At 51.7% G+C, this 12,674-nt stretch overlaps 1 long non-coding RNA gene across 1 annotated transcript; it reads left to right on the top strand.

Moving 5' to 3' along the window:
- The first annotated feature begins 1,199 nt into the window (after nucleotides 1-1,199).
- On the top strand, nucleotides 1,200-2,059 carry LOC147906966 (uncharacterized). Its single transcript, XR_015548052.1, has 2 exons — nucleotides 1,200-1,622; nucleotides 1,678-2,059. It is a non-coding gene; the product is annotated as an uncharacterized LOC147906966 (long non-coding RNA).
- The last annotated feature ends 10,615 nt before the right edge of the window (nucleotides 2,060-12,674 follow it).

The following is a 12,674-nucleotide window of genomic DNA, read 5'->3' as shown; positions in this document are numbered from 1 at the left end:
TTCTGCATTATTTCGAAAAATGCTAATTGAATATTTGAATGACGCATTTTCTAATCCGCAGATCTTTTCCGCATCGTGTGATTTTATCTTAAAAAAAACTGTTGGATTTAAAGCTCAGAGCACAGACAAAGTATATGCGCTTAAATTGTAGCACAAAACTTTGCATAAAAGGGCATTTACAACGAGATTTTAAGGCACAAAATTTAAGCCTAAAGCCCAATGTTCACGATACTAAAAATCGGTTCGATGACCCTAATGACCACAGCACAGACTCATGCATAACGCATAATGCATAGTGCATAAAAAAATTAACCAATCAAAATTTTCCTTTTCCATGAAATGGGAGAAAGGGAAAGATTCTGATTAGTTGATTCGGTTATGCGTAGTGCAAAACTGAGTTATCCAAAAGTCTATGTTGCAGCGTTATGGCCATTTTACAATAAGCCATTAGTCATTCAATAATTTTTTTTTTTTTTTTGAAATTTTTCAAAATTTTTCTAAGTGCCACACTCCTCAAAAGAAATGAAGGAAAAATGACAAATGATAAGTATGACAATGAAAATGACAAATGATAAGTATGCGATTTTATAGATTTCGACGTGCCAAACACAAAAGGAGGTATACAATTTTGTTCTAGGACTAACCGTTTCGGAAACTAGAGGGCGCTGAAGAGTCCAAAATGTGAGGAATTCTTAATGCCTCACTAGCGCAGCGAGCGTAGTAAGCTTAAGGATTGTGTTGGTAACGAGTTGCCTAGCAGCATAAAAAAAAATAATAAAAAAAGAAATATTATATTAACAGATCAATAGAGGTGTTCGTCCTGTACGTTCGTATAAAATTGTATTCGTGAAATAAATATTATATTTACAGTTACAAATTAAGTCTAGATTGTAAATTTCTTTATCACATCACACGACAAGCGTGGGCTTGTCAAAAGAACTCTGACTTATCCATTGAGTCAGATTTCCCACAAAAAATAAAAAAAATAAAAAATTTGGAAAATCAAGTTTCATAATTTTCTTATAATCAAGGGCCCAAAAGAAAACAAAAACGGGGTGTATATATTTTTTTTTTTTTTTTTTTTTGGCGTATCTTTCACCGTTAGGCCATGCAATCTGTATCAGTGAAAACATTAAATATAAGTTCCTGACCAGAGGGGTCGCTGGAAAGGGATTGCTATAAGGACAAAAGTTGTTCTTCTCGACGAGATACATCGACACCCCCACTTACGAAATTTAATTTTGGATATCAAAATTTTGAAAATTTTCCAAGTCCAACTCAAAAAAAAAAAAAAAAAAAATGAAAGTATCTAGTCGACGTAGAGAGTCGAAATAGGCATGTAGGACCAACTTTTAAGAATTTCAACTATTTTATTTTATTTTATTTTTTTTTTTCCCTCGACCCTCAAAAATGAAGGGAAAAAAAAATGAGGGTGTCGAAGAGATCTGAAAGATAGATGTCAATCAAAACTTTGGAGTTTGGGTTATGTCTGGAAAATTGGGGAATTTAGGTTAATTCCACCATTTATCGATATTTCGGTCAGTTCGGGGACCGCCGGGTGTCGGTTAGGTCGGAGTGACTGACACGGGGTCAGGTTTTAGAGGTTACTTCCACTGGGTTAGGTTAGGTTAGGTTAGGTTAGGTTAGGTTAGGTTAGGTTAGGTTAGGTTAGGTTAGGTATAGGGGTTAGTACAACTTGCGAATTTGAGATTAGATTTTTTCCATATAGTACTCACTTGGGTTAGGTTAGGTTAGGTTAGAGTTAGGTTAGGTTAGGTTAGGTTAGAGTTAGGTTAGAGTTAGGTTAGGTTAGGTTAGGTTAGGTTAGAGTTAGGTTAGGTTAGGTTAGGTTAGGTTAGGTTAGGTTAGGTTAGGTTAGGTTAGGTTAGGTTAGGTTAGGTTAGGTTAGGTTAGGTTAGAGTTAGGTTAGGTTAGGTTAGGTTAGGTTAGGTTAGGTTAGGTTAGAGTTAGGTTAGGTTAGGTTAGGTTAGGTTAGGTTAGGTTAGGTTAGGTTAGGTTAGGTTAGGTTAGGTTAGGTTAGGTTAGAGTTAGGTTAGGTTAGGTTAGGTTAGGTTAGGTTAGGTTAGGTTAGGTTAGGTTAGGTTAGGTTAGGTTAGGTTAGGTTAGGTTAGGTTAGGTTAGGTTAGTTAGGTTAGGTTAGGTTAGAGGTTAGGTTAGGGTAGGTTAGGTTAGGTTAGGTTAGGGTAGGTTGGTTAGGTTGGTTAGGTTAGGTTAGGTTAGGTAGTTAGATTAGGTTAGGTTATGTAGGGTAGGTTAGAGTTAGGTTAGGTTAGGTTAGGTTAGGTAGGTTAGTTAGGGTAGGTTAGTTAGGTTAGGTTAGGTAGAGTGGGTTAGGTTAGGTAGTTTTAGGGTAGGTTAGGGTAGGTTTAGGTTAGGTAGGTTAGGTTAGGTTAGTTAGGTTAGGTTAGGTTAGGTTAGGTTAGGTTAGGTAGGTTAGGTTGGTGAGTTAGGTTGAGGGTAGTTCGGTTAGGTTAGTTCGGTTTAGGTTAGGAGGTTAGGTTAGGTTAGGTAGGGGTTAGGGTAGAGTTAGGTGAGGTTAGGTTAGGTTAGGGTAGGTTAGGTTAGGTTAGAGTTAGGTTAGGTTAGGTTAGGTTCGGTCGTTTAGGTTCGGTATGGTTTGGTTGTTTAGGTTAGGTTCGGTTAGGTTCGGTTAGGTTACGGTTCAGCTACGGTTCAGGTTTCGGTTTAGGTTACGGTTTAGTTCGGTTCGGTTGGTCTAGTTAGGTTGCCAGGTTAGGTTAGGTCAGGTTAGTTTCTTTAGGTTCAGTTAGGTTTCTTAGGGTTTCTGTTCTTTCGGTTTCGCGTTCGTTACGATGCATTCGGCTGAGTCGGTGTAATAAGGGTTATATCATGGTGTGTGACGGGCGGAGTAGTGGCGGTAGGGGTGCTCTACGGGGGGTTAGTCGGTGCTCTCGATTCAACGTGGGGGGTATAGTAGATGGATTGAGGCTGGTCAGTTTCAGTTAGTGATCTAGGTTACGGGTTCACGGGTAATCCTCTAGTCTGATGGTGAGTTCGTGTTGGATGGGTAGGGTATACAAGTTAGGCGTAGGCTTTGAGTCATACTGGGTCTAGCGTTAGGATTCGGTTGGTTGAGGGTTAGGGTGTAGTTAGGTTAGGTTTAGTTAGGTTCGGTTTAGGTTTAGGTTGGTTAGGTTCGGTTCGGTTTAGGTTTAGGTTTATTAGTTAGGTAATTGTAGGTTGGGTTCGGTTAGAGTTAGTTTTTAGGTTCCGGTTAGACTTCGTTATGCTTGGTTAGGTTAGTTTCGGTTAGTTCGGTTCGGTTAGGTTCGGGTTAGGTTTTCGGTCTGTTAGGTAGTTTGGTTCTTTCGGTGCGGTTCGTTTCTCGGTTTTTCGGTTCGGTTCGGTTAGGTTCGGGTTCGGTTCGTTCGGTTCGGTTCGCGTTCGGTTCGGTTCGGTTCGGTAGGTTCGGGTTCGGTTCGGTTTCGGTTCGGTTCGGTTCGGTTCGGTTCGGTTCGTCGGTTCGGTTCGGTTCGGTTCGGTTAGGTCGGTTCGGTTCGGTTAGGTTCGCGTTCGGTTCGGTTCGGTTCGGTTCGGTTCGGTTCGGTTCGGTTCGGTTCGGTTCGGTTCGGTTCGGTTCGGTCTCGGTTCGGTTCGGTTAGGTTCGGTTCGGTTCGGTTCGGTTCGGTTCGGTTCGGTTCGGTTCGGTTCGGTTCGGTTCGGTTCGGTTCGGTTCGGTTTCGGTTCGGTTCGGTTCGGTTGGGTCGGTTCGGTTCGTCGGTTAGGTTAGGTTCGGTTCGGTTCGGTTCGGTTCGGTTAGGTTCGGTTCGGTTCGGTTCGGTTCGGTTCGGTTCGGTTCGGTTCGGTTCGGTTCGGTTCGGTTCGGTTCGGTTCGGTTCGGGTTCGGTTCGGTTAGGTTCGGTTAGGTTCGGTTCGGTTCGGTCGGTTCGGTTCGGTTCGGTTCGGGTTCGGTTCGGTTCGGTTCGGTTCGGTTCGGTTCGGTTCGGTTCGGTTCGGTTCGGTTAGGTTCGGTTCGGTTCGGTTCGGTTCGGTTCGGTTCGGTTCGGTCGGTTCGGTTCGGTTCGGTTCGGTTCGGGTTCGGTTCGGTTCGGTTCGGTTCGGTTCGTTCGTTCGGTTCGGTTCGTTCGGTTCGGTTCGGTTCGGTTCGGTCTTCGGTTCGGTCGGTTCGTTCGGTTCGGTCGGTTCGCGTTCGGTTCGGTTCGGCTTGGTTCGGTTCGGTTCGGTTCGGTTCGGTTCGGTTCGGTGTCGGTTCGGTTCGGTTCGGTTCGGTTCGGTTCGGTCGGTCGGTTCGGTTCGGTCGGTTCGGTTCGGTCGTTCGGTTCGTCGTTCGGTTCGGTTCGGTTCGGTTCGGTCGGTTCGGTTGGTTCGGTTCGGTTCGGTTCGGTTCGGTTCGGTTCGGTTCGGTTCGTTTCGGTTCGGTTCGGTTCGGTTCGGTTCGGTTCGGTTCGGTTCGGTTTCGGTTCGGTTCGGTTCGGTTTCCGGTTCGGTTCGGTTCGGTTCGGTTCGGTTCGGGTTCGGTTCGGTTAGGTTCGGTTCGGTTCGGTTCGGCGTTCGGTTCGGTTCGGTTTCGGTCGGTTCGGTTCGGTTCGGTTCGGTTCGGTTCGTTTCGGTTCGGTTCGGTTCTCGGTTCGGTTCGGTTGGTCGTTCGGTTCGGTTCGGTTCGGTTCGGTTCGGTTCGGTTCGGTTCGGTCTGGTTCGGTTCGGTTCGGTTCGGTTCGGTTTCGGTTGTTCGGTTCGGTTCGGTTCGGTTCGGTTCGGTTCGGTTAGGTTCGGTTCGGTTCGGTTCGGTTCGGTTCGGTTCGGTTCGGTTCGGTTCGGTTCGGTTCGGTTCGGTTCGGTTGGTTCGGTTCGGTTCGGTTCGGTTCGAGTTCGGTTTAGGTTCGGTTCGGTTCGGTTCGGTTCGGTTAGGTCGGTTCGTTCGGTCGGTTCGGTTCGGTTCGGTTCGGTTCGGTTCGGTTCGGTTCGGTTCGGTTCGGTTCGGTTCGGTTCGGTTCGGTTCGGTTCGGGTTCGGTTCGGTTCGGTTCGGTTCGGTTAGTTCGGTTCGGTTCGGTTCGGTTCGGTTCGGTTGGTTCGGTTCGGTTCGGTTTCGGTTCGGTTGCGTTCGGTTCGGTTCGGTTCGGTTCGGTTCGGTTCGGTTAGGTTCGGTTCGGTTCGGTTCGGTTCGGTTCGGTTCGGTTCGGTTCGGTTCGGTTCGGTTCGGTTCGGTTCGGTTCGGTTCGGTTCGGTTCGGTTCGGTTCGGTTCGGTTCGGTTCGGTTCGGTTCGGTTCGGTTCGGTTCGGTTCGGTTCGGTTCGGTTCGGTTCGGTTCGGTTCGGTTCGGTTCGGTTCGGTTCGGTTCGGTTCGGTTCGGTTCGGTTCGGTTCGGTTCGGTTCGGTTCGGTTCGGTTCGGTTCGGTTCGGTTCGGTTCGGTTCGGTTCGGTTCGGTTCGGTTCGGTTCGGTTCGGTTCGGTTCGGTTCGGTTCGGTTCGGTTCGGTTCGGTTCGGTTCGGTTCGGTTCGGTTCGGTTCGGTTCGGTTCGGTTCGGTTCGGTTCGGTTCGGTTCGGTTCGGTTCGGTTCGGTTCGGTTCGGTTCGGTTCGGTTCGGTTCGGTTCGGTTCGGTTCGGTTCGGTTCGGTTCGGTTTCGGTTCGGTTCGGTTCGGTTCGGTTCGGTTCGGTTCGGTTCGGTTCGGTTCGGTTCGGTTCGCGTTCGGTTCGGTTCGGTTAGGTTAGGTTCGGTTAGGTTCGGTTCGGTTCGGTTCGGTTCGGTTCGGTTCGGTTCGGTTCGGTTGTCGGTTCGGTTCGGGTCGGTTCGGTTCGGTTCGCGTTCGGTTCGGTTCGGTTCGGTTCGGTTCGGTTCGGTTCGGTTCGGTTCGGTTCGGTTCGGTCGGTCGGTTCGGTTCGGTTCGGTTCGGTTAGGTTCGGTTCGGTTCGGTTGGTTCGGTTCGGTTCGGTCGGTTCGGTTCGGTTCGGTTCGGTTCGGTTCGGTTAGGTTCGGTTTCGGTTCAGGTTCGGTTCGGTTCGGTTCGGTTCGGTTCGGTTCGGTTCGGTTCGGTTCGGTTCGGTTCGGTTCGGTTCGGTTCGGTTCGGTTCGGTTCGGTTCGGTTCGGTTCGGTTCGGTTCGGTTCGGTTCGGTTCGGTTCGGTTCGGTTCGGTTCGGTTCGGTTCGGTTCGGTTCGGTTCGGTTCGGTTCGGTTCGGTTCGGTTCGGTTCGGTTCGGTTCGGTTCGGTTCGGTTCGGTTCGGTTCGGTTCGGTTCGGTTTCGGTTCGGTTCGGTTAGGTTCGGTTCGGTTCGGTTCGGTTCGGTTAGGTTCGGTTCGGTTCGGTTCGGTTCGGTTCGGTTCGGTTCGGTTCGGTTCGGTTCGGTTCGGTTCGGTTCGGTTCGGTTCGGTTCGGTTCGGTTCGGTTCGGTTCGGTTCGGTTCGGTTCGGGGTTCGGTTCGGTTCGGTTCGGTTCGGTTCGGTTCGGTTCGGTTCGGTTCGGTTCGGTTCGGTTCGGTTCGGTTCGGTTCGGTTCGGTTCGGTTCGGTTCGGTTCGGTTCGGTTCGGTTCGGTTCGGTTCGGTTCGGTTCGGTTCGGTTCGTTCGGTTCGGTTCGGTTCGGTTCGGTTCGGTTCGGTTCGGTTCGGTTCGGTTGGTTCGGTTCGGTTCGGTTCGGTTCGGTTCGGTTCGGTTCGGTTCGGTTCGGTTCGGTTCGGTTCGGTTCGGTTCGGTTCGGTTCGGTTCGGTTCGGTTCGGTTCGGTTCGGTTCGGTTCGGTTCGGTTCGGTTCGGTTCGGTTCGGTTCGGTTCGGTTCGGTTCGGTTCGGTTCGGTTCGGTTCGGTTCGGTTCGGTTCGGTTCGGTTCGGTTCGGTTCGGTTCGGTTCGGTTCGGTTCGGTTCGGTTCGGTTCGGTTCGGTTCGGTTCGGTTCGGTTCGGTTCGGTTCGGTTCGGTTCGGTTCGGTTCGGTTCGGTTCGGTTCGGTTCGGTTCGGTTCGGTTCGGTTCGGTTCGGTTCGGTTCGGTTCGGTTCGGTTCGGTTCGGTTCGGTTCGGTTCGGTTCGGTTCGGTTCGGTTCGGTTCGGTTCGGTTCGGTTCGGTTCGGTTCGGTTCGGTTCGGTTCGGTTCGGTTCGGTTCGGTTCGGTTCGGTTCGGTTCCGGTTCGGTTCGGTTCGGTTCGGTTCGGTTCGGTTCGGTTCGGTTCGGTTCGGTTCGGTTCGGTCGGTTCGGTTCGGTTCGGTTCGGTTCGGTTCGGTTCGGTTCGGTTCGGTTCGGTTCGGTTCGGTTCGGTTCGTTCGGTTCGGTTCGGTTCGGTTCGGTTCGGTTCGGTTCGGTTCGGTTCGGTTCGGTTCGGTTCGGTTCGGTTCGGTTCGGTTCGGTTCGGTTCGGTTCGGTTCGGTTCGGTCGGTTCGGTTCGGTTCGGTTCGGTTCGGTTCGGTTCGGTTCGGTTCGGTTCGGTTCGTTCGGTTCGGTTCGGTTCGGTTCGGTTCGGTTCGGTTCGGTTCGGTTCGGTTCGGTTCGGTTCGGTTCGGTTCGGTTCGGTTCGGTTCGGTTCGTTCGGTTCGGTTCGGTTCGGTTCGGTTCGGTTCGGTTCGGTTCGGTTCGGTTCGGTTCGGTTCGGTTCGGTTCGGTTCGGTTCGGTTCGGTTCGGTTCGGTTGGTTCGGTTCGGTTCGGTTCGGTTCGGTTCGTTCGGTTCGGTTCGGTTCGGTTCGGTTCGGTTCGGTTCGGTTCGGTTCGGTTCGGTTCGGTTCGGTTCGTTCGGTTCGGTTCGGTTCGGTTCGGTTCGGTTCGGTTCGGTTCGGTTCGGTTCGTTCGGTTCGTTGGTCGGTTCGGTTCGGTTCGGTTGTTCGCGTTCGGTTCGGTTTCGGTTCGGTTCGGTTTCGGTTTCGGTTTCGGTTTCGGTTTCGGTTTCGGTTTCGGTTTCGGTCGGTTCGGTTCGGCTTCGGTCGGTCGGTTCGGTTAGGTTCGGTTCGGTTCGGTTCGGTTCCGGTTCGTTCGGTTTCGGTTCGGTTTCGCGTTGGTTCGGTTCGGTTAGGTTCGGTTTCGGTTTCGGTTCGGTTCGGTCGGTTCGGTTCTGTTCGGTTCGGGTTCGGTTCGGTGCTTTCCGGTTACGGTTCGTTCGGTTCGGTTCGGTTCGGTTCGGTTCGGTTCGGTTCGTTCCAAAGGAACCACTACACTACAATCTTGGCTCGGAATTCTTTTAGGTTCGGTTCAGGTTACGGTTCGGATTAGGTGTGGTTCGAGATTATGTTCATTTCGGTTTAGCGTTAGGTTAGAATCTCAGATATTCGATTTCGTATATACAGGTATCAGGGCTAGTTCCGGTTAGGTTAGGTTAGAGTAGGGTTTAGTTTAGATATTCTTAGGTATCGTATAGTTGGTATATGAATTTTAGGTTACTCACTATCTTGCGTATAGGTTGGTTCAGGTGTAAGGTTAGGTTAGGTTCGGTTCTTTAGTTTCGGTTGGTTTGGTTAGGTTTCGGTTTCGGTCGGTTTCGTTCGGTTCGGTAGGTTTAGTTCGGTCGGTTCGGTTCGGTTCGTTCAGGTTCGGGTTCGTTCGGTTCGGTTCGGTTGGTTCGGTTCTGGTTCGGTTAGGTTCGGGTTCGTTCGGTTAGGTTTCCGGTTGGTTCGGTTCGCGTTAGCCGTTCTCGGTTCGGTTCGGTTCGGTTCGTTCGGTTCGGTTCGGTTCGGTTCGTTAGGTTCGGTTCGGTTGGTTCGGTTCGGTTCGTTCGGTGGTTCGGTTCGGTTCGGTTCGGTTCGGTTCGGTTAGGTTCGGTTCGGTTCGGTTCGGTTCGGTTCGGTTCGGTTCGGTTAGGTTCGGTCGGTTCGGTTCGGTTCGGTTACGGTTCGGTTCGGTTTCGGTTCGGTTCGGTTCGGTTCGGTTCGGTTCGGTTCGGTTCGGTTCGGTTCGGTTCGGTTCGGTTCGGTTCGGTTCGGTTCGGTTCGGTCGGTTCGGTTCGGTTCGGTTCGGTTCGGTTCGGTTCGGTTCGGTTCGGTCGGTTCGGTGGTCGGTTCGGTTCGGTTCGGTTCGGTTCGGTTCGGTTCGGTTCGGTTCGGTTCGGTTCGGTTCGGTTCGGTTCGGTTCGGTTTCGGTTCGGTTCGGTTCGGTTCGGTTCGGTTCGGTTCGGTTCGGTTCGGTTCGGTTCGGTTCGTTCGGTCGGTTCGGTTTCGGTTCGGTTCGGTTCGGTTCGGTTCGGTTCGGTTCGGTTCGGTTCGGTTCGTCGGTTCGGTTCGGTTCGGTTCGGTTCGGTTAGGTTCGGTTCGGTTCGTGTTCGGTTCGGTTCGGTTCGGTTCGGTTCGGTTCGGTTCGGTAGGTTCGGTTCGGTTCGGTTAGGTTCGGTCGGTTAGGTTCGGTTCGGTTCGGTTAGGTTCGGTTCGTTTCGGTTCGGTGTGCGGTTCGGTTCGTTCGGTTAGGTTCGGTGTTCTAGGTTCGGTCGGTTCGGTTCGGTTCGGTTTCGGTTCGGTTCGGTTTTCGGTTCGGTTCTGTTCGGTTCGGTTCGCGTTCGCGTTTCGGTTCGGTTTGGTTCGGTTCGGTTCGGTTCGGTTCGTTGGTTCGTTTCGTTCGGTTCGGTTTCGGTTCGCGTTGGTTCGGGTTCGGTTCGGTTCGTTTAGGTTCGGTTCGGTTCGTTCGGGTTCGGTTCGGTTCGGTTGTTCGGTTGTTCGGTTCGGTTCGTTCGGTTCGGTTCGTTTCGGTGTTCGGTTCGGTTAGGTTAGGGTTGGTCGTTCCGGTTTGGTTCGGTTAGGTTCGTTTCGCGTTCTGTTGGTGTTAGGTCGGTTCGGTTCGTTGGTTCGGTTGGTTCGGTTCGGTTAGTTTAGGTTCTGTTCGTTCGGTTAGGTCGTTCGGTTTAGGTTCGGTTCGGGTTGTTTCGGTTCGGTTCGGTTTCGGTTCGGTGTTCGTTCGTGCGGTTCGGTTCGGTCGGTCGGTTCGGTTCGCGTTCGCGTTCGGTTAGGTTAGGTTCGTTCGGTTGTTCGGGTTCGAGTTCGGTGCGGTTCGGTTCGGTTCGGTTAGGTTCGGGGGTTCGTTAGGTTCTGTTTCGGTTCTGTTCGCGTTCGGTTCTGTCGGTTAGGTTTCGGTTCGGTTGGTCCTGTCGGTTCGGTTAGCGTTCGCGTTCGGGGGGTTAAGCGAAGGGTTCGGTTCGGTTTCGGTTATCCGTTAAGACGTTCTTTCTGTTCGGTTCGGTTCGGTTCGGTTCGGTTTCGGTTCGGTTCGGTGCGCGTTCGCTTTCGGTTTGATTAGGTTCTGTCGGTCGGTTGCGTTCGGTTTCGTTCGTGTCGTTCGGTTTCCTTCGGCTTGGTTCGGTTCGTTCGCTTTTTTCGGTTTCGGTCGGTTCGCTTTCGTTCGGTTGGTTCGGTTCGGTTTCGGTTCGGTGCGGCTTCGTTCGCGTTCGGTTTGGTCTTTCGTTCGGTTCGGTTCGGTTTCGGTTCCGGTTTCTGTTCGGTTCGTTAGGTTAGGTTGGTTCGGTTCGGTTTTCGGTTCGGTCGCGTTTACCGCGGTGGTTCGGTTCTGTTCGTTCGTTTCTCGTTTCTGTTGGTTCGGTTTCGGTTTCGTTCGGTTCGGTTCGTTCGGTCGTTCGTTCGGTGCGGTTGGTCTGTTTCGGTCGGTTCGGTTACGGCTTTCGGTTCGGTTCGTGTGTTCGGTTCAGGTTTTTTCGGTTCCGTCGGTTCGGTTCGGTCGGTTCGGTTCGGTTTCGGTCGGTTCGGTTCGGTTCGGTTCGGTTTCGGTTCGGTCAGGTTCGTTCGGTTCGTTCTGGTTCGGTTCGGTTCGGTCGGTTCGGTTCGGTTCGGTTCGGTTCGGTTCGGTTCGGTTAGGTTCGGTTCGTTTCGGTCGGTTCGGTTCGGGTTCGGTTCGGTTCGGTTCGGTCGGTTCGGTTCGGTTCGTTAGGTTAGGTTCGGTTAGGCTTCGTGGTTAGGTCGGTTAGGTTCGGTTCGGTTCGGTTCGGTTCGGTTAGGTTCGGTTCGGTTCGGTTCGGTTCGGTTCGGTTTCGGTTAGGAGTTCGGTTCGGTTCGGTTAGGTTGTTGGTTCGGTTCGTTCGGTTCGGTTCGGTAGTCGGTTCGGTTCGTTCGGTTCGGTTCGGTTCGGTTGGTTCGCGTTGGTTCGTTCGGTCGGTCTGTTCGGTTCGGTTAGCGTTCGGTTCGGTTCGCGTTCGGTTCGGTTCGGGTTCGGTTCGGTTCGCGTTCGGTTCGGTTCGGTCGGTTCGGTTGGTTCGGTTACGGTTCGGTTCGGTTCGGTGTCGGTTCGGTTAGGTTCGGTTCGGTTCGGTTCGGTTCGGTTCGGTTTCGGTTGGTCTCGGTTTCTGATCTGGTGCGGTTCGCGTTAGGTTCGTTAGGTTTCGGTCTCGGATTCGGTTCGTATTCGGTTCGGTTCGTGTTCGGTTCGGTTTGCTGTTCGCGTTACGTCTGTGTTAGGTAGCGTCGTTCGTGTTTCGGTTCGGTTTGGGTCTTCGGTTTCTGTCGTGTTCGGTTCGCGTTCGGTTCGGCTTCGGTTGGTTTCGGTATCGGTTTAGGCTTTTGGGTTAGCGTTAGGTCGGGTTCCGTTAGGTTAGGTTAGGTTTCCGGTTATGTTGGTTCACTGTTATGCTTAGGACGCTGTTGGTCTAGGTTAGCTTCGAGGTCCGGGGCGTCCTGCCCGTGCGTCCGACTGGTTTGTAGTTTAGTTGTAGTTAGGTTTTAGCCTTGGTTAACGGGACTCGCGGTACCTTCGGTGGTTGTTACGCGGGTGTAGGTCGCAATACACCCGCGTTTTCACGAGGTTCCCGGGGTTAGTCCTGTTTAGGTTAGGGGTCTGCAAGGTTGCTAGGATATCACACGGCGGTTCGCACGTGGGAGTCAGTATAGGTTCAGTTGGCCTTAGGGGTGGTAGTTCGAGGTTAGTTAGGCTCCTTCGGGTAGGTTAGGCTCAGGACGCGTTAGGTGTGGGGAGGAAGGTGTGGGGTTAGGTTGGTTAGGTTAGGTTAGCCGGCCGTCGCGATCGGCATAGGCGTGCTGACCGGGTTAGGTTAGGTCCTCAAAAGCAGACTGATGTTAGGTTAGGTTAGGTTGGGGAGAGTTAGGTTAGGTGGTGGTAGAGTAGGCTAGGTTAGTTAGGGTAAGGTGGTGAGGTGAAGTTAGGGTGAAGGTGTAGTCGCGCCGGTGTTGTTTGCGCGCTAGGTTAGGGTGGGTTAGGTGAGGTTTTATTTTGGGGTTCGCCCTTTACGGGTAGGGTGTGAGTGGGTGAGGTTAGGGTTGGTAGTTCTGAGTTAGTCGTCCCCTTTAACGTTTAGGTATTGGTTAGTTCTAGTTAGGTGCCCTTAGGTTTGATGTTAGGCGTTTCATCCCCCCTGTGGTTCTAGTGAAGTCGGCGTGTTTAGTCTTATTTAGTTAAGGTTAGGTTGGTTAGGCCCCATTTGTGATTCCGTAGTTGGTTCCGGCGTTCAGAAACTGTGTTCGTTTCTTTCTTTCCGCCTCAGCGTGTTAGGTTAGGTTAGGTTTAGTGAGGTTAGGTTAGGTTAGGTCTGTTAGGTTAGGTTAGGTGGTTAGGAGTTAGGTTAGGTTTCGTTATTAGAGTTAGTTAGGTTGGTTAGGTTAGGTTAGGTTAGGTTTAGGTTAGGTTAGGTTAGGTTGGTTAGGTTAGTTAGGTTCGGTGAGGTAGGTTAGTTAGTTTTCGGTTAGGTGTGGTTCGGTTAGTTAGCGTTTTAGGGTTAGGTAGTTCGGTTTACGGTTAGGTTCGAGTTAGG

Source organism: Acromyrmex echinatior, chromosome 17 (assembly GCF_024713525.1).
Source record: "Acromyrmex echinatior isolate Ae372 chromosome 17, ASM2471352v2, whole genome shotgun sequence".
Classification (NCBI taxonomy): Eukaryota; Metazoa; Arthropoda; class Insecta; order Hymenoptera; family Formicidae; genus Acromyrmex; species Acromyrmex echinatior.
The sequence above is the reverse complement of the archived record's forward strand: the minus strand, read 5'-3'. Positions and strand labels throughout refer to the sequence as shown.